General features: G+C 37.7%; 2 pseudogenes; one reads left to right on the plus strand and one right to left on the minus strand.

Moving 5' to 3' along the window:
- Positions 1 to 523: 523 nt before the first annotated feature.
- LOC102831205 lies at positions 524 to 1,697 on the minus strand (annotated as a pseudogene).
- A 104-nt stretch (positions 1,698 to 1,801) lies between these two features.
- LOC102828915 overlaps positions 1,802 to 8,027 on the plus strand; it is a 125,925-nt pseudogene continuing 119,699 nt past the window's right edge.

Consider the following 8,027-nt stretch of genomic DNA (forward strand, 5'->3'; position numbering starts at 1 on the left):
CAAAGTTTGTTTATCTATTCTTCCACTGATGGGCATTTAAGTTGTCTTCATCTTTTTGCTATTGTGAATAATGCTGCAGAGAACATGGATGTAAATATATCTATTTGTATTGTGGCTCTTATTTCTCTAGGATATATATAGATTGTAGACAAAAGTTCATATCTTAGTTTATTCATGAGTCTGTTTCTCTTTTCTGTAAATATATATATATATATAACAATTTTTAAAAAATACCTATCATACTTTGATTAACTATACTGTTTTTTGAACTTTAAAAAATAGATTACCTTTTTTTTTTTTTTTTGCTTTCTTGGCAGGTTTTTTTTTTTTTTTTTTAATCTAGGAAAGCAGGGACCCAGAAGATCACCCAAACCATGGCATTCCCCAGAACCCAGAGAGTGACCCCTACTGTGGCAGGAGGGAAGGTAGGGGTGGGCCCTAGAGGGGCTGGAGCGCAGGAGTGGGGGAGTGCAAGGGTGGTGCCTGGACAGGGACGGAGGCCCCACGTCATCATCACCATCCTTCACACCGCGGTATGCGTGGGTGTGCTGGCTGGTTCAGCCGCAGCGTTTTACACAACCAGCCTGCAAAATCCACTTCTTCCACCTCGGACCATTTGATGAAGGTGTGGTTCATCAACATTTTCAGGTCAGCACGTTCTGCTGAGTTCTTGATCAGGCATTTATTTACGAACTCCTGGAAGTCCTGGGTGAAGACACCGCCTGGCAGCTTGGGAGGAGGCTCATTCACAATGTATTCCAGTTGTCCATCCCGTGACCACTGATGGGGCGTCCAGGGGGCCGAGGCAGCGGCAACACACTGTGGGACTCTCATTCGGCCCCATCGACCACGTGCCTACCGAAGATGGCCTCCAGCTCCTTGGCATCTGGCAGGGGGATGGGGTACCTCCCAATGGACAGCTCCACCAGCGACAGGCCCATGATCCAGATGTCTGACTGCACCGAATAGTGGTTGCCCTGCAAGCGCTCTGGTGACATGTGGGAGCGTGTCCCCACAAAGGAGTTGGCCATGGAGTAGATGAGCTGCCCGCTCACCCCCAAATCACATAGCTTTATCTCCCCTCGGGAGTTGACCAGAATGTTGGAGGGCTTCACATCTCGATGCATGATCTGGTGCTTTTCTCGGAGGTACGCCAAGCCCCGGAGGACCGCAATGCTGAACTTCCCCAGGATCTCTTCCGGGATCCCCTTGGCTTCTTTTAACACCTGGTCCAGCGAGCCTCCGTCCATGTGCTCCATACAGATGCTGATCTCCCAGTCGTTGTAGAAGGCCCCATAGAAGCCCACGATGTACGGGGAGTTGCACCTGTGTAGGACCCGCAGCTTCCGGATGATCTGTTTCCGGATGGCCGGCTTGATCTCCAAGTGAATCAGCTTCCTGGCCATGATGAGACTCGAGGGCCTGTGTTGCACCTTGGGGACCACCCCACCATTCCTAGCCCCCAGCTGCGAGATCCTTTCAAAGTCATCGTCCTTGAGCTAGCCAACTTTAGCCTTTTGGGTGAGGAAGGTTTCCAGATGCTTCTGCTGCTGCTCATCAAGTTCCAGCTCCTCCAGTTTCTTCTAGAGGTCCGCCCAGTTTGCTTCGGAGGCGCCCTCGCTGGTGGGAGACCGGCCTTCAGTGATGCCAGGGTTGATGGTAAGCACCGGCAGCACCGGCTTCTTCCGGGCCAGCATCGGGGCTCCGCGGGCCGCCTGTGGGGCGCCTCTAGCAGGAGCCCATAGGGGGCGGGCCGGGAGCAGGTGGTGGCGACAAGAGCCTGGCGCTGTGGCCTAGCCGGATGTCGGGCCGGGCCGGGGCTAGGGGTACCGGGGGATGAGATGAAGGAGTTGTTTCAGCCGAGGCTCGAGACTAGATTACCTTTTAATGAAAAAGAAACATCTTACTGTTTAGGAAATTACAATAATTTATTATTGAGTGGAATGCAGGTATTTTGAAATGTGATCTTGTAGAGTATAAAAATATAGAGTAAAATTACCTATATCAATACTTATATAAATGGTAGTATGTTGAATGCTCATTACAGTGCTTTACCATGTTGTTATTAATTTAAAAGGAGCACGATATAGAATGTGTAAAGTTAATAGGAAAATTTACTTATTCCATATTTTGGTTATTGATAGACGTTTGTTATTTTGAGTCATACCACATCACCAAATGAATTTCTTGAAAGTTTTACTGCATCCATGTGATTCAGGTCTACTCTACTCTGAGAAGAAGCTCTTCCTAGATGTGTTTTGAATGTATTCCAGGCTCATGGGTTCATCTCTGGCAAGTGAAACACAAATGCTTCTCGCCAACTAATATTTTAAAAACCTATTAGTAGGTTTTTCTAGGTGTATATCAGATAATGTTCCACGGCTATTCCAAATGCTTGCTCTGTCATTTTTTTTTTTTCAGAAGTTGATTGGCAGTTTCTCCTTGCTAGTCTGTCTTACTCTAGAAACTCCACTGAAATCTGTCTACTATGGGTAATCTTACTCATTTTTGAAAAACTAATGCCATAGCTTCAAGCATCACAATAAGCAAGCCATCAAAGTTTGAAAAACTGACAGAGGAATGGTGACCATTATACGAGGTCACATTATTTAGTAGCTTTTTCTTATAAATATCAATATTTTCATAATTTTTTTGACTTACAAAACACAAATTTAGATTCTTTCCTTTCTGTTGTACAGATTTCAAAACATGTAAGGTGTCAGCATGGTTGTAGTTCTTTGGAAGCTCCAAGGGAGATGCTGTTCACTTTTGCCAGTTTATAAAAAGTCAATTCCTTGACTTATAGCTACTCTCCCTATCTTCAAAGTCAAAAGCATAATGTCTTCCAATATCTCCAACTCTGATCCTTTTGTCTCCTTTTTATAAGGACTTTTGTTACAGCATGTGATTAAGCAGAGGCATTATCCAGGATAATCTTCCAGTAAAATTTGAATTCATAAAAAATTAAGTGGGAACGTAAAGAAAAATATCATAGCCATGGGTGAGTTAAAAGTGAAGTGTATTGGCCACTAATATTGTTGACTTAATCATGCCTGTAAAGTCCTTTTGCCATATGAAATAACATATTCGTAGACTTTGAGGATTAGGAGATGAACATTGTAGAGGTCATTACTTTGCTAAACATACTTCACAAAATGAAACTTCAAGAAGTTAGTTGATAGAGTGGCTTTACAGAAGGATATGACTTGAGAGCTTATTATTAGAAGAAATTTTTTAGGTTTGACTTGCTAGAGAAGTGTTCAAAGAGAAACAAGTTGAGATGAATTGTTAGTGTTAGGTGACTTTCTTATTATCAAGTAAGAGAATGAATTCAATTCCAAGCTGCAGATAGAATGAAAAAAGGAACATAATAAAAAATGTAGAGGTAAAACCATTTTCAACAATTGTTCCAGTGGACTGGTGGACCATGTGAGCCATGGCTTCCATGATCCTGTGACCAGAGGCGCGAAACGGTGCTTGACTGTCACTGCCAGCTGCTCTGAAAGGGATCACATTAGATGGCCCTGGGTAGAGTGGGAGGAAAATGTGGAACAAAACTCAAAATCAAAAGTTTGTTGGTTAAATGGAGATTTAGTTAGCTATCAAGTTCCTCCATTACCCCGCAGACCTGGAACTAAACTATCCTGAGGCTCAATTTTCAGCCATGCAGGGGACAGATATATAGGATGAACAATGATATTAGGGAGGTATGCATTTGAGACCAGGGGAGCATCATTTACTCAAGGCAAAGTTCAAAAGGCAGGAAGGAATAGGAAAGGAGAAACAATAATAAGCAATAGGGGAAAAATGGGTTAAGTGCAGTTGCAGTGTGTGGATTGTTATCAATGGCATGAAATGGAATGTATATAAATTATTTAATGGAAAACTGCCTTGTTCTGTAAACTCTCACCCAAGTCATAATAAGAAGTTAAAAACAAAACAAATAAGCAAACAAAAAACCATTTCAAGAGAGTAGGGTTTTGGTAACCTTGCAGCAAAATATTCATATAAGAGAATAGAGAAAGTGAAGCTTGAATAGTTAGATTTGGACAAAATAGGGAAATATTTGAATGCCTTAAAAATGTTTTCATTTTTCCCCATATTAATCATTGGTTGTCTAATATGATGAGGGTGTGATGAGGACAGTATTCTAGGTAGATTTTATAGTCTGTCTATAAGCCAGAACCAACTCAACAGTACACGCAACAAAAAAACAACAGTGCTGTGTGAAGTAATGAAGTATAAAGTATCTAATGGACCTAGTGATTGAGATAACAAATATAAAAGATAAATGTAACAATTTTGAATTTTAATTTGATGGTGAAGAAAACATTTTATTTGGTGAAAGTAGATAAATTAAGTATTTTACTTGCTGAATGTAGATGTGATATAAACAAACCCTTCTCCCTCACTCCTAAACAAAATTAAACACAATAGCCAATAAGTTGATCTAATTCCCAGCATTACTATGTGTTGCATACTAGAAATGCTCCAAATAGTTTTCTTAGATGAGTCAAAATCAACTCGGTGGCAATTAACAGCATCAGCAACACAATAATCTTTATGGAAATTGATTTTCAGTCCTTTCCTCTATGGTGTTGCTGGGTGGATTATGCCATGTTGGCAAGTGATTTAAACACATTAGCTTTTAGTATTATTTGTATTAATATTTACTGTGGGTTGATGTGAGAAAATAGTGTATGAGCAAATCACTGTAACAAATATGTGAATTTATATCTAATTATAAGTTATAATTGGATATAAATAAAATTTACATAGTTACATGAGAAAATGAATAAATATTACTGATGTTCAGCTATAAACTGAAGTTTTATGAAAGAAGAATTGACTTGACAACAATAGAAACTATTCAGAAGCTATTAACCTTTTCCTTCTGTGAGTCATATTGATAGCTTCATCTTTTACAATTGTACGCTAAACCAGAGTTTGTTCTATTTCTACAAAAGTTATGTTTCATATCATCACAAGCATAAGTAAAAAGAAAGGAAGAATTTTGTTTGGTTTATGAAACCCTCAATTACAGCAATTCCTGTAATAATAATGTAAAAGTTAGATGTTTATGACAACTAAAGATAAATAATCTGAAATATAAGAAAATAACAATGATTTTTGAAAACGAGACCTACTTTCTATTGTTTTTGAAATTAGATAAGATAATCAAGCGAAACAGTGCTTGACTGTCACTGCCAGCTGCTCTGAAAGGGATCACATTAGATGGCCCTGCTTAGAGTGGGAGGAAAATGTGGAACAAAACACAAAATCAAAAGTTTATTGGTTAAATGGAGATTTAGTTAGCTATCAAGTTCCTCCATTACCCCGCAGACCTGGAACTGAACTATCCTGAGGCTCAATTTTCAGCCATGCAGGGGACAGATATTGTGTAGGAGATTAATTTGAATAATTTTCTACATACCAGGTACTGTATATAATTTAATTCTACAGCACCATTGCATTGTCATATAAGAATTCTGAAACTCAGGTTAAATGTTTTATGTCACACAGTTAGAAATTATTGGTTGAGGCTGAAAAGGATCAAATAGGGTATTCCTGGGATTTCTGGAATTCTTTATATTAAACCTTATTGCCTATATAGAAGTGAAAGTTTTTATTAAATTATCAATAAAGTCCATTTAAGTACCAGAATTTGGAATAAATGTGTGACTTACAATCTTCTTACATAATTAAATGAAGAATATTTTATAATATTTGGTTTATATTTTTAGGATGTAATTCAAGGTACAGGCAACCTCAAACCATGGGATAACATGCAACTTGTCTTATAGTTGCTTTTTTGCATGAATTTCTGAGGTTTTAATTTAAGTGGCTATGTATTATATTTTAAATTCTAACATCTGATAAAGCCTTATAACATCCAAATAGGTTAAGAACCTAGTAAAAATCAGTGATTTTGTGTACCTTGATAAACAACCACAAAACCAAACATTTTATCATCTTGTTGATCTGCGTTATGGTTTCTCAAATCTGTTTGCACATTTGAATCATCCACTTGCTGTTAGGTGCCACTAAGTCAGTTCTGACTCACAGCAACCATATGTACAACCAAAGGAAACAATGCCAGTCCTGCACCTCCTCACAATCATCACTATGTGTTAGCCATTTTTGCAGCCATTTATCAATCCATCTCACTGAAATTCTCCTTCTGTTTTACTGACGTTCTGTACAAAGTATGATGTTCTTCTCCAAAAACTGGTCCCTTCTGATAACATGTCCAAAGTATGAGAGATGAAATCTCATCATCCTCACGTACTTTGCCGCATTCTTGCTGTACTTTTTTCAAGACAGATTCATGAGTTCTTCTGGCAATCCATGGTGTATGTAATATTCTTCACTAACATCTTAAGCAAAAGCTATCAATTATCCTTTGGTCTTCCTTATTCATTGTCCAATGTTTTGATGCATATGAAGTGGCTGAAAATACCGTAACTTCGGATAGGAGTATCTTACTTCTTAAAGAGACATCCTGGCTGTTTCAAACTTTAAAAAGATCTTTTTACAACAGATTTATCCATTGCAACATATCATTTGGTATCTTAACTGCTGCTTATATAGGCATTGATCATAAAGGAAGCTTTTTAGAAGAACTATCTGGACCCTTCTGTAATGAAATTAAAATTTCAATATTACTTATATCAATGTTTAATGTGGCTTAATGTGAGGGAATAATTGCATGGACAACTTATAGCTACAAATATAATGTGGTATTTATAAATAATTATAAATTATAATTAGGTCTACATATATTGATATTTTAAAAATCTAGATCAGTAATTTTTATGGAAGGTTAATTAATATATATATGAATTATGGGTACTATTATAAGAACCTGGAGCACTGGTGGCAAAGTGGTTAAAGAGCCCACCTGCTAATTGAAAGGTCAGCATTCTGAAACTACCAGTCAGATTTTTAGCATTGGAAACCCTATGAGGTACTTTTATTCTGCCATATAGCATTACTCATCAGAATTGACTTGACAACAACGGATTTTGGTTTATTATAAAAACCTCATAAAAGCAATAAGGAAATACAGCCTTCGCTGTTTGGCAGTATTGCAATCTGTATCACTGTTAGAGTATATTACTAAGTTAAGAATGGATTCTGCAATGGGTAATAGACATGCTAGATGTTTCCAAAAATGATAATTCCTATTATGCAAGAAAATAAAGGTTTGAGGTCATAAGATGAAAGCACAAATATGGATTATTGTTTTTAATTAATGCTGTAGAAGCAGGTGCCCTTTAAATATTGTGCCTTATCATCTATAAATGTATTTTTTTAGGTGTTCAGTAGTGGCTGTGAGTGAAAATATTACTAGATTACAAATTTCTAAGTGGGCAGCACTGAAAATATTGCATCTGCTTGGGCATTTGTTGAAAGGTTAGATGCCTCAGGGACAGAAAAATACGTGGAACTTTTGCCTTTGTTATCAAGATTTGCAGTTCAAGAAGAGTCCTTTCTGGGTTATTTCTTTCTATGATGGCCTTAGTTTTTATATGCTCCTTCCAGGCATTTCAGAACGTGGTTACTTACCCTGTTAAAACTGTCATCTAGATAAAGAGAAAGTCCGGTAGGACATAAGAATTCTTGTACCTTCTAAATAACTGGACATCTGAGTCACAATTTAAATGGCATTGCTGTTATTACTAACAAACCTTTGTGAGGATACTTGAAACCTTGCACCACATGTATAGCTTCTACATATCAACACTGTTCAATCAATGGTTTTTGTCTGAGAATTTACTGTTATTTTTGTGGTTAAAATGCTGATGTGTGTGATGTCAGATTTAACAAATTGTTACAAGTGGAAAGACTACCACCCACTGCCTTAGATAATAAAGCAAAATAATTGTTTCTTTGAAAAAAAAAATACTTTAAAAAGCAATAAAACAAAGGAATCTTTGAAGCAAGAATTCAAATATATTTACTGGTAGTGGACACAAATAAAATCACACTTTATGAGTCCTGTTGTTGTTGTCAGGTGCCATCAA

The sequence above is a fragment of the Chrysochloris asiatica genome, unplaced genomic scaffold (assembly GCF_000296735.1).
Source record: "Chrysochloris asiatica unplaced genomic scaffold, ChrAsi1.0 scaffold00043, whole genome shotgun sequence".
NCBI lineage: Eukaryota > Metazoa > Chordata > Mammalia > Afrosoricida > Chrysochloridae > Chrysochloris > Chrysochloris asiatica.